Source organism: Oncorhynchus keta, unplaced genomic scaffold (genome assembly GCF_023373465.1).
Source record: "Oncorhynchus keta strain PuntledgeMale-10-30-2019 unplaced genomic scaffold, Oket_V2 Un_contig_650_pilon_pilon, whole genome shotgun sequence".
Classification (NCBI taxonomy): Eukaryota; Metazoa; Chordata; class Actinopteri; order Salmoniformes; family Salmonidae; genus Oncorhynchus; species Oncorhynchus keta.
The window spans coordinates 1-18871 of NW_026288903.1; the positions used below are offsets into that span (position 1 = coordinate 1).

General features: G+C 45.2%; 1 long non-coding RNA gene across 1 annotated transcript; it reads left to right on the forward strand.

The window, feature by feature from the left end:
- The first annotated feature begins 33 nt into the window (after positions 1–33).
- On the forward strand, positions 34–2270 carry LOC127925931 (uncharacterized). The gene is made up of 4 exons (XR_008122938.1): positions 34–94; positions 163–264; positions 384–485; positions 2146–2270. It is a non-coding gene; the product is annotated as an uncharacterized LOC127925931 (long non-coding RNA).
- Positions 2271–18871: the final 16601 nt, after the last annotated feature.

Sequence of the window (18871 nt, forward strand, 5' to 3'; positions counted from 1 at the left end):
ACGATGACATAGAGGACATGTGGATGGTAGCAACGATGACATAGAGGACATGTGGATGAGGTAGTAACGATGACATAGAGGACATGTGGATGAGGTAGTAACGATGACATAGAGGACAGTGTGGATGAGGTAGTAACGATGACATAGAGGACATGTGATGAGGTAGTAACGATGACATAGAGGACATGTGGATGAGGTAGTAACGATGACATAGAGGACATGTGGATGAGGTAGTAACGATGACATAGAGGACATGTGGATGAGGTAGTAAACGATGACATAGAGGACATGTGGATGAGGTAGTAACGATGACATAGAGGACATGTGGATGAGGTAGTAACGATGACATGACATGGATGAGGTAGTAAGGACATGTGGATGAGGTAGTAACGATGACATAGAGGACATGTGGATGAGGTAGTAACGATGACATAGAGGACATGTGGATGAGGTAGTAACGATGACATAGAGGACATGTGGATGAGGTAGTAACGATGACATAGAGGACGTGTGGATGAGGTAGTAACGATGACATAGAGGACATGTGGATGAGGTAGTAACGATGACATAGAGGACGTGTGGATGAGGTAGTAAACGATGACATAGAGGACGTGTGGATGAGGTAGTAACGATGACATAGAGGACGTGTGGATGAGGTAGTAACGATGACATAGAGGACGGTGGATGAGGTGGTAACGATGACATAGATGACGTGTGGATGAGTAACGATGACATAGAGGACGTGTGGATGAGGTGTAGTAACGATGACATAGAGGACGTGTGGATGAGGTAGTAACGATGACATAGAGGACGTGTGGATGAGGTGTAACGATGACATAGAGGACGTGGTGGATGAGGTAGTAACGATGACATAGAGGACGTGTGGATGAGGTAAGTAACGATGACATAGAGGGCGTGTGGATGAGGTAGTAACGATGACATAGAGGACGTGGATGAGGTAGTAACGATGACATAGAGGACGTGTGGATGAGGTAGTAACGATGACATAGAGGACGTGTGGATGAGGTGGTAACGATGACATAGAGGACGTGTGGATGAGGTGGTAACGATGACATAGAGGGCGTGTGGATGAGGTGGCAACGATGACATAGAGGAGGGATGAGGTAGTGACATAGAGGATGTGGATGAGGTGGTAACGATGACATAGAGGACGTGTGGATGAGGTAGTAACGATGACATAGAGGGCGTGTGGATGAGGTAGTAACGATGACATAGAGGCGTGTGGATGAGGTGGTAACGATGACATAGAGACGTGGATGAGGTGGTAACGATGACATAGAGGATGAATGAGGTGGTAACGATGACATAGAGGACGTGTGGATGAGGTAGTAACGATGACATAGAGGACGTGTGGATGAGGTGGTAACGATGATAGAGGCGTGTGGATGAGGTAGTAACGATGACATAGAGACGTGTGGATGAGGTAGTAACGATGACATAGAGGACGTGTGGATGAGGTAGTAACGATGACATAGAGGACGTGTGGATGAGGTAGTAACGATGACATAGAGGACGTGTGGATGAGGTGGTAACGATGACATAGAGGACGTGTGGATGAGGTAGTAACGATGACATAGAGGACGTGTGGATGAGGTGGTAACGATGACATAGAGGCGTGTGGATGAGGTAGTAACGATGACATAGAGGACGTGTGGATGAGGTAGTAACGATGACATAGAGGACGTGTGGATGAGGTAGTAACGATGACATAGAGGACGTGTGGATGAGGTAGTAACGATGACATAGAGGGCGTGTGGATGAGGTAGTAACGATGACATAGAGGACGTGTGGATGAGGTAGTAACGATGACATAGAGGACGTGGATGAGGTGATGATGAGGTAGTAACGATGACATAGAGGACGTGTGGATGAGGTAGTAACGATGACATAGAGGACATGTGGATGAGGTGGTAACGATGACATAGAGGACATGTGGATGAGGTGGTAACGATGACATAGAGGACATGTGGATGAGGTGGTAACGATGATGACATGTAGGCAACATGAGGACATGTGGATGAGGTAGTAACGATGACATAGAGGACATGTGGATGAGGTGGTAACGATGACATAGAGGACATGTGGATGAGGTGGTAACGATGACATAGAGGACATGTGGATGAGGTAGTAACGATGACATAGAGGACATGTGGATGAGGTAGTAACGATGACATAGAGGACATGTGGATGAGGTAGTAACGATGACATAGAGGACATGTGGATGAGGTAGTAACGATGACATAGAGGACGTGTGGATGAGGTAGTAACGATGACATAGATGACGTGTGGATGAGGTAGTAACGATGACATAGATGACGTGTGGATGAGGTAGTAACGATGACATAGAGGACGTGTGGATGAGGTAGTAACGATGACATAGAGGACATGTGGATGAGGTAGTAACGATGACATGGAGGACATGTGCTGGTTGATTGGTCTGTCAGACACTGTCCCTCATCTTATGGCAGGCAGCAATGTAGTGCGCTGCCAACCCACAGCTCTCTGCGTCCTCCCCCAACAGGACGGGTTCATCAGAAAGGTCTTTCTCTTGCTCTCTCCGCCTCTCTCTCTTTCCATTCCTTTTCAACCTCTCAAATCAACTACTTTTAGGAAAGAACAAATGTGGTCAGTTGTTTGCTTCTGCTTTTGTTTTCACTGGCAGGGGCATTTCTCTGAGACTGAGGTGGAAATATTTGCTCCTTCCCATTTCCTCAGATTGGGAGTGGGTGTCTGGTCTAGTCTACGAGCCCTTGCTGTAAGAATAACCGTTGAAATCTCAATGGAAATACTACTTCATAATGAATGTTTATACAGTAACCACTGTCTCATGTCTCCGTCTACTATATTAAACAACGGCCAGGCAGGAAGTGACGTGAAATGGACAGGGAGGAGTGACTGTAACAGATACACACTGTACCACCAGACCACACAACATTCAAATGTACTGCGCAATGGCTCTGGTCTAAAGTAGTGCACTACTATATAGGGAAAGAGGAGCCTTTTTGAGACGCAAACAATGTCTGGCATCTTTAGTGGGTGAATAGTGTGGATATCTCTAGTGTGTGGATATCTCTAGTGTGTGGATATCTCTAGTGGGTGGATATCTCTAGTGGGTGGATAGGGTGGATATCTCTAGTGGGTGGATATCTCTAGTGGGTGGATAGGGTGGATATCTCTAGTGGGTGGATATCTCTAGTGGGTGGATATCTCTAGTGGGTGGATATCTCTAGTGGGTGGATATCTCTAGTGGGTGGATATCTCTAGTGGGTGGATATCTCTAGTGGGTGGATAGGGTGGATATCTCTAGTGGGTGGATATCTCTAGTGGGTGGATAGGGTGGATATCTCTAGTGGGTGGATATCTCTAGTGTGTGGATATCTCTAGTGTGTGGATATCTCTAGTGTGTGGATATCTCTAGTGTGTGGATATCTCTAGTGTGTGGATATCTCTAGTGTGTGGATATCTCTAGTGGGTGGATAGGGTGGATATCTCTAGTGGGTGGATATCTCTAGTGGGTGGATAGGGTGGATATCTCTAGTGGGTGGATATCTCTAGTGGGTGGATATCTCTAGTGGGTGGATAGGTGGATATCTCTAGTGGTGGATATCTCTAGTGGGTGGATATCTCTAGTGGTGGATATCTCTAGTGTGTGGATATCTCTAGTGGGTGGATAGGTGGATATCTCTAGTGGGTGGATATCTAGTGGTGGATATCTCTAGTGGGTGGATATCTCTAGTGGGTGGATATCTCTAGTGGGTGGATATCTCTAGTGTGTGGATATCTCTAGTGGGTGGATATCTCTAGTGGGTGGATATCTCTAGTGGTGGATATCTAGTGGGTGGATATCTCTAGTGGGTGGATATCTCTAGTGGGTGGATATCTCTAGTGTGTGGATATCTCTAGTGTGTGGATATCTCTAGTGGGTGGATAGGGTGGATATCTCTAGTGGGTGGATATCTCTAGTGGGTGGCTATCTAGTGGGTGGATATCTCTAGTGGGTGGATATCTCTAGTGGGTGGATATCTCTAGTGGGTGGATATCTCTAGTGGGTGGATATCTCTAGTGGGTGGATAGGTGGATATCTCTAGTGGGTGGATATCTCAGTGGGTGGATAGGGTGGATATCTCTAGTGGGTGGATATCTCTAGTGGGTGGATATCTCTAGTGGGTGGATATCTCTAGTGGGTGGATATCTCTAGTGGGTGGATATCTCTAGTGGGTGGATAGGGTGGATATCTCTGGTGGCTGGATATCTCTAGTGGGTGGATATAATATATAAATAATATATGCCATTTAGCAGACGCTTTTATCCAAAGCGACTTACAGTCATGTGTGCATACATTCTACGTATGGGTGGTCCCGGGATCGAACCCACTACCCTGGCGTTACAAGCGCCATGCTCTACCAACTGAGCTACAGAAGGATATCTCTAGTGTGTGGATATCTCTAGTGGGTGGATAGGGTGGATATCTCTAGTGGGTGGATATCTCTAGTGGGTGGATATCTCTAGTGGGTGGATATCTCTAGTGGGTGGATATCTATAGTGGGTGGATAACTCTAGTGGGTGGATAACTCTAGTGGGTGGATATCTCTAGTGGGTGGATATCTCTAGTGGGTGGATATCTCTAGTGGGTGGATATCTCTAGTGGGTGGATATCTCTAGTGGGTGGATATCTCTAGTGGGTGGATATCTCTAGTGGGTGGATAGGGTGGATATCTCTAGTGGGTGGATATCTCTAGTGGGTGGATATCTCTAGTGGGTGGATATCTCTAGTGGGTGGATATCTCTAGTGGGTGGATATCTCTAGTGGGTGGATAGGGTGGATATCTCTAGTGGGTGGATATCTCTAGTGGGTGGATATCTCTAGTGGGTGGATAGGGTGGATATCTCTAGGGGTGGATATCTCTAGTGGATGGATATCTCTAGTGGGTGGATATCTCTAGTGGGTGGATATCTCTAGTGGGTGGATAGGGTGGATATCTCTAGTGGGTGGATATCTCTAGTGGATGGATATCTCTAGTGGGTGGATATCTCTAGTGGATGGATATCTCTAGTGGGTGGATATCTCTAGTGGGTGGATAGGGTGGATATCTCTAGTGGGTGGATAGGGTGGATATCTCTAGTGGGTGGATATCTCTAGTGGATGGATATCTCTAGTGAGTGGATATCTCTAGTGGGTGATATCTCTAGTGGGTGGATAGGTGGATATCTCTAGTGGGGTGGATATCTCTAGTGGATGGATATCTCTAGTGGGTGGATATCTCTAGTGGGTGGATATCTCTAGTGGGTGGATATCTCTAGTGAGTGGATATCTCTAGTGGGTGGATATCTCTAGTGGGTGGATATCTCTAGTGGATGGATATCTCTAGTGGATGGATATCTCTCGTGGGTGGCTAGGGTGTAGTAGACCTTACAGTGAAATGCTGAATACAACAGGTGTAGTAGACCTCACAGTGAAATGCTGAATACAACAGGTGTAGTAGACCTTACAGTGAAATGCTGAATACAACAGGTATAGTAGAGCTCACAGTGAAATGCTGAATACAACCGGTGTAGTAGACCTTACAGTGAAATGCTGAATACAACAGGTATAGTAGAGCTCACAGTGAAATGCTGAATACAACAGGTGTTGTAGACCTTACAGTGAAATGCTTACTTACAGGCTCTAACCAACAGGTGTAGTAGACCTCACAGTGAAATGCCGAATACAACAGGTGTGTAGACCTCATAGTGAAATGCTGAATACAACAGGTGTGTAGACCTCATAGTGAAATGCTGAATACAACAGGTGTAGTAGACCTCACAGTGAAATGCTGAATACAACAGGTGTAGTAGACCTCACAGTGAAATACTGAATACAACAGGTATAGTAGAGCTCACAGTGAAATGCTGAATACAACAGGTGTAGTAGACCTTACAGTGAAATGCTTACTTACAGGCTCTAACCAACAGGTGTAGTAGACCTCACAGTGAAATGCTGAATACAACAGGTGTAGGTAGACCTTACAGTGAAATGCTGAATACAACAGGTGTAGTAGACCTCACAGTGAAATGCTGAATACAACAGGTGTAGTAGACCTTACAGTGAAATGCTGAATACAACAGGTGTAGTAGACCTCACAGTGAAATGCTGAATACAACAGGTGTAGGTAGACCTTACAGTGAAATGCTGAATACAACAGGTGTAGTCCTCACAGTGAAATGTTGAATACAACAGGTGTAGTAGACCTTACAGTGAAATGCCGAATACAACAGGTGTAGTAGACCTTACAGTGAAATGTTGAATACAACAGGTGTAGTAGACCTTACAGTGAAATGCCGAATACAACAGGTGTAGTAGACCTCACAGTGAAATGTTGAATACAACAGGTGTAGTAGACCTCACAGTGAAATGCTGAATACAACAGGTGTAGTAGACCTTACAGTGAAATGCTGAATACAACAGGTGTAGTATACCTCACAGTGAAATGCTGAATACACCAGGTGTAGTAGACCTCACAGTGAAATGCTGAATACAACAGGTGTAGTAGACCTTACAGTGAAATGCTGAATACACCAGGTGTAGTAGACCTCACAGTGAAATGCTGAATACAACAGGTGTAGTAGACCTTACAGTGAAATGCTGAATACACCAGGTGTAGTAGACCTCACAGTGAAATGCTGAATACAACAGGTGTAGTAGACCTTACAGTGAAATGCTGAATACAACAGGTATAGTAGAGCTCACAGTGAAATGCTGAATACAACCGGTGTAGTAGACCTTACAGTGAAATGCTGAATACAACAGGTATAGTAGAGCTCACAGTGAAATGCTGAATACAACAGGTGTTGTAGACCTTACAGTGAAATGCTTACTTACAGGCTCTAACCAACAGGTGTAGTAGACCTCACAGTGAAATGCCTAATACAACAGGTGTGTAGACCTCATAGTGAAATGCTGAATACAACAGGTGTGTAGACCTCATAGTGAAATGCTGAATACAGCAGGTGTAGTAGACCTCACAGTGAAATGCTGAATACAACAGGTGTAGTAGACCTCACAGTGAAATACTGAATACAACAGGTGTAGTAGAGCTCACAGTGAAATGCTGAATACAACAGGTGTAGTAGACCTTACAGTGAAATGCTTACTTACAGGCTCTAACCAACAGGTGTAGTAGACCTCACAGTGAAATGCTGAATACAACAGGTGTAGTAGACCTTACAGTGAAATGCTGAATACAACAGGACCTCACAGTGAAATGCTGAATACAACAGGTGTAGTAGACCTTACAGTGAAATGCTGAATACACAGGTGTAGTAGACATCACAGTGAAATGCTGAATACAACAGGTGTAGTAGACCTTACAGTGAAATGCTGAATACAACAGGTGTAGTAGAGCTCACAGTGAAATGCTGAATACAACAGGTGTAGTTGACCTTACAGTGAAATGCTGAATACAACAGGTGTTGTTGACCTTACAGTGAAATGCTGAATACAACAGGTGTTGTTGACCTTACAGTGAAATGCTGAATACAACAGGTGTTGTTGACCTTACAGTGAAATGCTGAATACAACAGGTGTTGTTGACCTTACAGTGAAATGCTGAATACAACAGGTGTTGTTGACCTTACAGTGAAATGCTGAATACAACAGGTGTAGTTGACCTTACAGTGAAATGCTGAATACAACAGGACCTCACAGTGAAATGCTGAATACAACAGGTGTAGTAGACATCACAGTGAAATGCTGAATACAACAGGTGTAGTAGACATCACAGTGAAATGCTGAATACAACAGGTGTAGTAGACCTTACAGTGAAATGCTGAATACAACAGGTATAGTAGAGCTCACAGTGAAATGCTGAATACAACAGGTGTTGTAGACCTTACAGTGAAATGCTTACTTACAGGCTCTAACCAACAGGTGGTAGACCTCACAGTAGAATACAACAGGTGTGTAGACCTCATAGTGAAATGCTGAATACAACAGGTGTGTAGAGCTGAATACAACAGGTGTAGGTAGACCTTACAGTGAAATGCTGAATACAACAGGTGTAGTAGACCTCACAGTGAAATGCTGAATACAACAGGTGTAGTAGACCTTACAGTGAAATGCTGAATACAACAGGTGTAGTAGACCTTACAGTGAAATGCTGAATACAACAGGTGTAGTAGACCTTACAGTGAAATGCTGAATACAACAGGTGTAGTAGACCTCACAGTGAAATGCTGAATACAACAGGTGTAGTAGACCTTACAGTGAAATGCTGAATACAACAGGTGTAGTAGACCTTACAGTGAAATGCTGAATACAACAGGTGTAGTAGACCTTACAGTGAAATGCTGAATACAACAGGTGTAGTAGACCTTACAGTGAAATGCTGAATACAACAGGTGTAGTAGACCTTACAGTGAAATGCTGAATACAACAGGTGTAGTAGACCTTACAGTGAAATGCTGAATACAACAGGTGTAGTAGACCTCACAGTGAAATGCTGAATACAACAGGTGTAGTAGACCTCACAGTGAAATGCTGAATACAACAGGTGTAGTAGACCTTACAGTGAAATGCTGAATACAACAGGTGTAGTAGACCTCACAGTGAAATGCTGAATACAACAGGTGTAGTAGACCTTACAGTGAAATGCTGAATACAACAGGTGTAGTAGACCTCACAGTGAAATGCTGAATACAACAGGTGTAGTAGACCTCACAGTGAAATGCTGAATACAACAGGTGTAGTAGACCTCACAGTGAAATGCTGAATACAACAGGTGTAGTAGACCTTACAGTGAAATGCTGAATACAACAGGTGTAGTAGACCTTACAGTGAAATGCTGAATACAACAGGTGTAGTAGACCTCACAGTGAAATGCTGAATACAACAGGTGTAGTAGACCTTACAGTGAAATGCTGAATACAACAGGTGTAGTAGACCTTACAGTGAAATGCTGAATACAACAGGTGTAGTAGACCTTACAGTGAAATGCTGAATACAACAGGTGTAGTAGACCTTACAGTGAAATGCTGAATACAACAGGTGTAGTAGACCTCACAGTGAAATGCTGAATACAACAGGTGTAGTAGACCTTACAGTGAAATGCTGAATACAACAGGTGTAGTAGACCTCACAGTGAAATGCTGAATACAACAGGTGTAGTAGACCTTACAGTGAAATGCTGAATACAACAGGTGTAGTAGACCTCACAGTGAAATGCTGAATACAACAGGTGTAGTAGACCTCACAGTGAAATGCTGAATACAACAGGTGTAGTAGACCTTACAGTGAAATGCTGAATACAACAGGTGTAGTAGACCTTACAGTGAAATGCTGAATACAACAGGTGTAGTAGACCTTACAGTGAAATGCTGAATACAACAGGTGTAGTAGACCTTACAGTGAAATGCTGAATACAACAGGTGTAGTAGACCTTACAGTGAAATGCTGAATACAACAGGTGTAGTAGACCTCACAGTGAAATGCTGAATACAACAGGTGTAGTAGACCTTACAGTGAAATGCTGAATACAACAGGTGTAGTAGACCTCACAGTGAAATGCTGAATACAACAGGTGTAGTAGACCTCACAGTGAAATGCTGAATACAACAGGTGTAGTAGACCTTACAGTGAAATGCTGAATACAACAGGTGTAGTAGACCTTACAGTGAAATGCTGAATACAACAGGTGTAGTAGACCTCACAGTGAAATGCTGAATACAACAGGTGTAGTAGACCTTACAGTGAAATGCTGAATACAACAGGTGTAGTAGACATCACAGTGAAATGCTGAATACAACAGGTGTAGTAGACCTCACAGTGAAATGCTGAATACAACAGGTGTAGTAGACCTTACAGTGAAATGCTGAATACAACAGGTGTAGTAGACCTCACAGTGAAATGCTGAATACAACAGGTGTAGTAGACCTCACAGTGAAATGCTGAATACAACAGGTGTAGTAGACCTCACAGTGAAATGCTGAATACAACAGGTGTAGTAGACCTCACAGTGAAATGCTGAATACAACAGGTGTAGTAGACCTCACAGTGAAATGCTGAATACAACAGGTGTAGTAGACCTTACAGTGAAATGCTGAATACAACAGGTGTAGTAGACCTCACAGTGAAATGCTGAATACAACAGGTGTAGTAGACCTCACAGTGAAATGCTGAATACAACAGGTGTAGTAGACCTCACAGTGAAATGCTGAATACAACAGGTGTAGTAGACCTCACAGTGAAATGCTGAATACAACAGGTGTAGTAGACCTCACAGTGAAATGCTGAATACAACAGGTGTAGTAGACCTTACAGTGAAATGCTGAATACAACAGGTGTAGTAGACCTCACAGTGAAATGCTGAATACAACAGGTGTAGTAGACCTCACAGTGAAATGCTGAATACAACAGGTGTAGTAGACCTCACAGTGAAATGCTGAATACAACAGGTGTAGTAGACCTCACAGTGAAATGCTGAATACAACAGGTGTAGTAGACCTCACAGTGAAATGCTGAATACAACAGGTGTAGTAGACCTCACAGTGAAATGCTGAATACAACAGGTGTAGTAGACCTCACAGTGAAATGCTGAATACAACAGGTGTAGTAGACCTTACAGTGAAATGCTGAATACAACAGGTGTAGTAGACCTCACAGTGAAATGCTGAATACAACAGGTGTAGTAGACCTTACAGTGAAATGCTGAATACAACAGGTGTAGTAGACCTTACAGTGAAATGCTGAATACAACAGGTGTAGTAGACCTTACAGTGAAATGCTGAATACAACAGGCGTAGTAGACCTCACAGTGAAATGCTGAATACAACAGGTGTAGTAGACCTTACAGTGAAATGCTGAATACAACAGGTGTAGTAGACCTCACAGTGAAATGCTGAATACAACAGGTGTAGTAGACCTTACAGTGAAATGCTGAATACAACAGGTGTAGTAGACCTCACAGTGAAATGCTGAATACAACAGGTGTAGTAGACCTCACAGTGAAATGCTGAATACAACAGGTGTAGTAGACCTTACAGTGAAATGCTGAATACAACAGGTGTAGTAGACCTTACAGTGAAATGCTGAATACAACAGGTGTAGTAGACCTTACAGTGAAATGCTGAATACAACAGGTGTAGTAGACCTTACAGTGAAATGCTGAATACAACAGGTGTAGTAGACCTCACAGTGAAATGCTGAATACAACAGGTGTAGTAGACCTCACAGTGAAATGCTGAATACAACAGGTGTAGTAGACCTCACAGTGAAATGCTGAATACAACAGGTGTAGTAGACCTCACAGTGAAATGCTGAATACAACAGGTGTAGTAGACCTCACAGTGAAATGCTGAATACAACAGGTGTAGTAGACCTCACAGTGAAATGCTGAATACAACAGGTGTAGTAGACCTCACAGTGAAATGCTGAATACAACAGGTGTAGTAGACCTCACAGTGAAATGCTGAATACAACAGGTGTAGTAGACCTCACAGTGAAATGCTGAATACAACAGGTGTAGTAGACCTCACAGTGAAATGCTGAATACAACAGGTGTAGTAGACCTTACAGTGAAATGCTGAATACAACAGGTGTAGTAGACCTTACAGTGAAATGCTGAATACAACAGGTGTAGTAGACCTCACAGTGAAATGCTGAATACAACAGGTGTAGTAGACCTTACAGTGAAATGCTGAATACAACAGGTGTAGTAGACCTTACAGTGAAATGCTGAATACAACAGGTGTAGTAGACCTTACAGTGAAATGCTGAATACAACAGGTGTAGTAGACCTTACAGTGAAATGCTGAATACAACAGGTGTAGTAGACCTCACAGTGAAATGCTGAATACAACAGGTGTAGTAGACCTTACAGTGAAATGCTGAATACAACAGGTGTAGTAGACCTCACAGTGAAATGCTGAATACAACAGGTGTAGTAGACCTTACAGTGAAATGCTGAATACAACAGGTGTAGTAGACCTCACAGTGAAATGCTGAATACAACAGGTGTAGTAGACCTCACAGTGAAATGCTGAATACAACAGGTGTAGTAGACCTTACAGTGAAATGCTGAATACAACAGGTGTAGTAGACCTTACAGTGAAATGCTGAATACAACAGGTGTAGTAGACCTTACAGTGAAATGCTGAATACAACAGGTGTAGTAGACCTTACAGTGAAATGCTGAATACAACAGGTGTAGTAGACCTTACAGTGAAATGCTGAATACAACAGGTGTAGTAGACCTCACAGTGAAATGCTGAATACAACAGGTGTAGTAGACCTTACAGTGAAATGCTGAATACAACAGGTGTAGTAGACCTCACAGTGAAATGCTGAATACAACAGGTGTAGTAGACCTCACAGTGAAATGCTGAATACAACAGGTGTAGTAGACCTTACAGTGAAATGCTGAATACAACAGGTGTAGTAGACCTTACAGTGAAATGCTGAATACAACAGGTGTAGTAGACCTTACAGTGAAATGCTGAATACAACAGGTGTAGTAGACCTTACAGTGAAATGCTGAATACAACAGGTGTAGTAGACCTCACAGTGAAATGCTGAATACAACAGGTGTAGTAGACCTCACAGTGAAATGCTGAATACAACAGGTGTAGTAGACCTTACAGTGAAATGCTGAATACAACAGGTGTAGTAGACCTCACAGTGAAATGCTGAATACAACAGGTGTAGTAGACCTTACAGTGAAATGCTGAATACAACAGGTGTAGTAGACCTTACAGTGAAATGCTGAATACAACAGGTGTAGTAGACCTCACAGTGAAATGCTGAATACAACAGGTGTAGTAGACCTCACAGTGAAATGCTGAATACAACAGGTGTAGTAGACCTCACAGTGAAATGCTGAATACAACAGGTGTAGTAGACCTCACAGTGAAATGCTGAATACAACAGGTGTAGTAGACCTCACAGTGAAATGCTGAATACAACAGGTGTAGTAGACCTCACAGTGAAATGCTGAATACAACAGGTGTAGTAGACCTCACAGTGAAATGCTGAATACAACAGGTGTAGTAGACCTCACAGTGAAATGCTGAATACAACAGGTGTAGTAGACCTCACAGTGAAATGCTGAATACAACAGGTGTAGTAGACCTCACAGTGAAATGCTGAATACAACAGGTGTAGTAGACCTCACAGTGAAATGCTGAATACAACAGGTGTAGTAGACCTCACAGTGAAATGCTGAATACAACAGGTGTAGTAGACCTCACAGTGAAATGCTGAATACAACAGGTGTAGTAGACCTCACAGTGAAATGCTGAATACAACAGGTGTAGTAGACCTCACAGTGAAATGCTGAATACAACAGGTGTAGTAGACCTCACAGTGAAATGCTGAATACAACAGGTGTAGTAGACCTTACAGTGAAATGCTGAATACAACAGGTGTAGTAGACCTTACAGTGAAATGCTGAATACAACAGGTGTAGTAGACCTTACAGTGAAATGCTGAATACAACAGGTGTAGTAGACCTCACAGTGAAATGCTGAATACAACAGGTGTAGTAGACCTTACAGTGAAATGCTGAATACAACAGGTGTAGTAGACCTCACAGTGAAATGCTGAATACAACAGGTGTAGTAGACCTTACAGTGAAATGCTGAATACAACAGGTGTAGTAGACCTCACAGTGAAATGCTGAATACAACAGGTGTAGTAGACCTTACAGTGAAATGCTGAATACAACAGGTGTAGTAGACCTCACAGTGAAATGCTGAATACAACAGGTGTAGTAGACCTCACAGTGAAATGCTGAATACAACAGGTGTAGTAGACCTTACAGTGAAATGCTGAATACAACAGGTGTAGTAGACCTTACAGTGAAATGCTGAATACAACAGGTGTAGTAGACCTTACAGTGAAATGCTGAATACAACAGGTGTAGTAGACCTTACAGTGAAATGCTGAATACAACAGGTGTAGTAGACCTCACAGTGAAATGCTGAATACAACAGGTGTAGTAGACCTCACAGTGAAATGCTGAATACAACAGGTGTAGTAGACCTCACAGTGAAATGCTGAATACAACAGGTGTAGTAGACCTCACAGTGAAATGCTGAATACAACAGGTGTAGTAGACCTCACAGTGAAATGCTGAATACAACAGGTGTAGTAGACCTCACAGTGAAATGCTGAATACAACAGGTGTAGTAGACCTCACAGTGAAATGCTGAATACAACAGGTGTAGTAGACCTCACAGTGAAATGCTGAATACAACAGGTGTAGTAGACCTCACAGTGAAATGCTGAATACAACAGGTGTAGTAGACCTCACAGTGAAATGCTGAATACAACAGGTGTAGTAGACCTCACAGTGAAATGCTGAATACAACAGGTGTAGTAGACCTTACAGTGAAATGCTGAATACAACAGGTGTAGTAGACCTCACAGTGAAATGCTGAATACAACAGGTGTAGTAGACCTCACAGTGAAATGCTGAATACAACAGGTGTAGTAGACCTCACAGTGAAATGCTGAATACAACAGGTGTAGTAGACCTCACAGTGAAATGCTGAATACAACAGGTGTAGTAGACCTCACAGTGAAATGCTGAATACAACAGGTGTAGTAGACCTCACAGTGAAATGCTGAATACAACAGGTGTAGTAGACCTCACAGTGAAATGCTGAATACAACAGGTGTAGTAGACCTCACAGTGAAATGCTGAATACAACAGGTGTAGTAGACCTCACAGTGAAATGCTGAATACAACAGGTGTAGTAGACCTCACAGTGAAATGCTGAATACAACAGGTGTAGTAGACCTCACAGTGAAATGCTGAATACAACAGGTGTAGTAGACCTCACAGTGAAATGCTGAATACAACAGGTGTAGTAGACCTCACAGTGAAATGCTGAATACAACAGGTGTAGTAGACCTCACAGTGAAATGCTGAATACAACAGGTGTAGTAGACCTCACAGTGAAATGCTGAATACAACAGGTGTAGTAGACCTCACAGTGAAATGCTGAATACAACAGGTGTAGTAGACCTCACAGTGAAATGCTGAATACAACAGGTGTAGTAGACCTCACAGTGAAATGCTGAATACAACAGGTGTAGTAGACCTCACAGTGAAATGCTGAATACAACAGGTGTAGTAGACCTCACAGTGAAATGCTGAATACAACAGGTGTAGTAGACCTTACAGTGAAATGCTGAATACAACAGGTGTAGTAGACCTTACAGTGAAATGCTGAATACAACAGGTGTAGTAGACCTCACAGTGAAATGCTGAATACAACAGGTGTAGTAGACCTTACAGTGAAATGCTGAATACAACAGGTGTAGTAGACCTTACAGTGAAATGCTGAATACAACAGGTGTAGTAGACCTTACAGTGAAATGCTGAATACAACAGGTGTAGTAGACCTTACAGTGAAATGCTGAATACAACAGGTGTAGTAGACCTTACAGTGAAATGCTGAATACAACAGGTGTAGTAGACCTTACAGTGAAATGCTGAATACAACAAGTGAAATGCTTAAATCATGAGTTCTTCCATGACCTTACTTTTCGGAAGCTGAACTTTGAACCTTGAACAGTTTTGAATGCTACTCTGTTGGTGTGGCTCCCGTGGGCTCAGTAATGCTACTCTGCTGGTGTGGCTCCTGTGGGCTCAGTAATGCTACTCTGCTGGTGTGGCTCCTGTGGGCTCAGTAATGCTACTCTGCTGGTGTGGCTCCGTGGGCTCAGTAATGCTACTCTGTTGGTGTGGCTCCCGTGGGCTCAGTAATGCTACTCTGTTGGTGTGGCTCCTGTGGGCTCAGTAATGCTACTCTGCTGGTGTGGCTCCGTGGGCTCAGTAATGCTACTCTGCTGGTGTGGCTCCTGTGGGCTCAGTAATGCTACTCTGCTGGTGTGGCTCCCGTGGGCTCAGTAATGCTACTCTGTTGGTGTGGCTCCTGTGGGCTCAGTAATGCTACTCTGCTGGTGTGGCTCCTGTGGGCTCAGTAATGCTACTCTGTTGGTGTGGCTCCCGTGGGCTCAGTAATGCTACTCTGCTGGTGTGGCTCCGTGGGCTCAGTAATGCTACTCTGTTGGTGTGGCTCCCGTGGGCTCAGTAATGCTACTCTGTTGGTGCGGCTTCTGTGGGCTCAGTAATGCTACTCTGCTGGTGTGGCTCCTGTGGGCTCAGTAATGCTACTCTGTTGGTGTGGCTCCCGTGGGCTCAGTAATGCTACTCTGCTGGTGTGGCTCCCGTGGGCTCAGTAATGCTACTCTGCTGGTGTGGCTCCCGTGGCTCAGTAATGCTACTCTGCTGGTGTGGCTCCTGTGGGCTCAGTAATGCTACTCTGCTGGTGTGGCTCCTGTGGGCTCAGTAATGCTACTCTGTTGGTGTGGCTCCTGTGGGCTCAGTAATGCTACTCTGCTGGTGTGGCTCCCGTGGGCTCAGTAATGCTACTCTGTTGGTGTGGCTCCGTGGGCTCAGTAATGCTACTCTGCTGGTGTGGCTCCCGTGGGCTCAGTAATGCTACTCTGCTGTGTGGCTCCCGTGGGCTCAGTAATGCTACTCTGCTGGTGTGGCTCCTGTGGGCTCAGTAATGCTACTCTGCTGGTGTGGCTCCCGTGGGCTCAGTAATGCTACTCTGCTGGTGTGGCTCCTGTGGGCTCAGTAATGCTACTCTGCTGGTGTGGCTCCCGTGGGCTCAGTAATGCTACTCTGTTGGTGTGGCTCCCGTGGGCTCAGTAATGCTACTCTGTTGGTGTGGCTCCCGTGGGCTCAGTAATGCTACTCTGTTGGTGTGGCTCCCGTGGGCTCAGTAATGCTACTCTGTTGGTGTGGCTCCCGTGGGCTCAGTAATGCTACTCTGTTGGTGTGGCTCCCGTGGGCTCAGTAATGCTACTCTGCTGGTGTGGCTCCCGTGGGCTCAGTAATGCTACTCTGCTGGTGTGGCTCCTGTGGGCTCAGTAATGCTACTCTGTTGGTGTGGCTCCGTGGGCTCAGTAATGCTACTCTGCTGGTGTGGCTCCCGTGGGCTCAGTAATGCTACTCTGTTGGTGTGGCTCCCGTGGGCTCAGTAATGCTACTCTGTTGGTGTGGCTCCCGTGGGCTCAGTAATGCTACTCTGTTGGTGTGGCTCCTGTGAGCTCAGTAATGCTACTCTGCTGGTGTGGCTCCCGTGGGCTCAGTAATGCTACTCTGCTGGTGTGGCTCCTGTGGGCTCAGTAATGCTACTCTGTTGGTGTGGCTCCTGTGGGCTCAGTAATGCTACTCTGCTGGTGTGGCTCCTGTGGGCTCAGTAATGCTACTCTGTTGGTGTGGCTCCCGTGGGCTCAGTAATGCTACTCTGCTGGTGTGGCTCCCGTGGGCTCAGTAATGCTACTCTGCTGGTGTGGCTCCTGTGGGCTCAGTAATGCTACTCTGTTGGTGTGGCTCCCGTGGGCTCAGTAATGCTACTCTGTTGGTGTGGCTCCCGTGGGCTCAGTAATGCTACTCTGTTGGTGCGGCTTCTGTGGGCTCAGTAATGCTACTCTGCTGGTGTGGCTCCTGTGGGCTCAGTAATGCTACTCTGTTGGTGTGGCTCCCGTGGGCTCAGTAATGCTACTCTGCTGGTGTGGCTCCCGTGGGCTCAGTAATGCTACTCTGCTGGTGTGGCTCCCGTGGGCTCCAGTAATGCTACTCTGCTGGTGTGGCTCCTGTGGGCTCAGTAATGCTACTCTGCTGGTGTGGCTCCTGTGGGCTCAGTAATGCTACTCTGTTGGTGTGGCTCCTGTGGGCTCAGTAATGCTACTCTGCTGGTGTGGCTCCCGTGGGCTCAGTAATGCTACTCTGCTGGTGTGGCTCCTGTGGGCTCAGTAATGCTACTCTGCTGGTGTGGCTCCCGTGGGCTCAGTAATGCTACTCTGTTGGTGTGGCTCCCGTGGGCTCAGTAATGCTACTCTGCTGGTGTGGCTCCCGTGGGCTCAGTAATGCTACTCTGCTGGTGTGGCTCCCGTGGGCTCAGTAATGCTACTCTGCTGGTGTGGCTCCTGTGGGCTCAGTAATGCTACTCTGCTGGTGTGGCTCCCGTGGGCTCAGTAATGCTACTCTGCTGGTGTGGCTCCTGTGGGCTCAGTAATGCTACTCTGCTGGTGTGGCTCCCGTGGGCTCAGTAATGCTACTCTGCTGGTGTGGCTCCCGTGGGCTCAGTAATGCTACTCTGTTGGTGTGGCTCCCGTGGGCTCAGTAATGCTACTCTGCTGGTGTGGCTCCCGTGGGGCTCAGTAATGCTACTCTGCTGGTGTGGCTCCCGTGGGCTCAGTAATGCTACTCTGCTGGTGTGGCTCCTGTGGGCTCAGTAATGCTACTCTGCTGGTGTGGCTCCTGTGGGCTCAGTAATGCTACTCTGCTGGTGTGGCTCCCGTGGGCTCAGTAATGCTACTCTGCTGGTGTGGCTCCCGTGGGCTCAGTAATGCTACTCTGCTGGTGTGGCTCCTGTGGGCTCAGTAATGCTACTCTGCTGGTGTGGCTCCTGTGGGCTCAGTAATTCTACTCTGTTGGTGTGGCTCCCGTGGGCTCAGTAATGCTACTCTGTTGGTGTGGCTCCTGTGGGCTCAGTAATGCTACTCTGCTGGTGTGGCTCCTGTGGGCTCAGTAATGCTACTCTGCTGGTGTGGCTCCCGTGGGCTTCAGGGAAGTCAATGGGCGTGTCCCAAATGGCTCCTATTCCCTACTTTAGACCAGGGCCTGGATCGGGCCCATCTGTTCAAAACTAGTGCACTATATAGGTGATATGCTGCCATTTTGGGGAAACTAATTTGATTTCTACGGTAACCGTCACATTTAGCTGAGTCTGCAGAAAGCAAAGGGTTTAAGTGGATTGATATTCAGCGATACTTTGAATCCACGTGAATTATCGT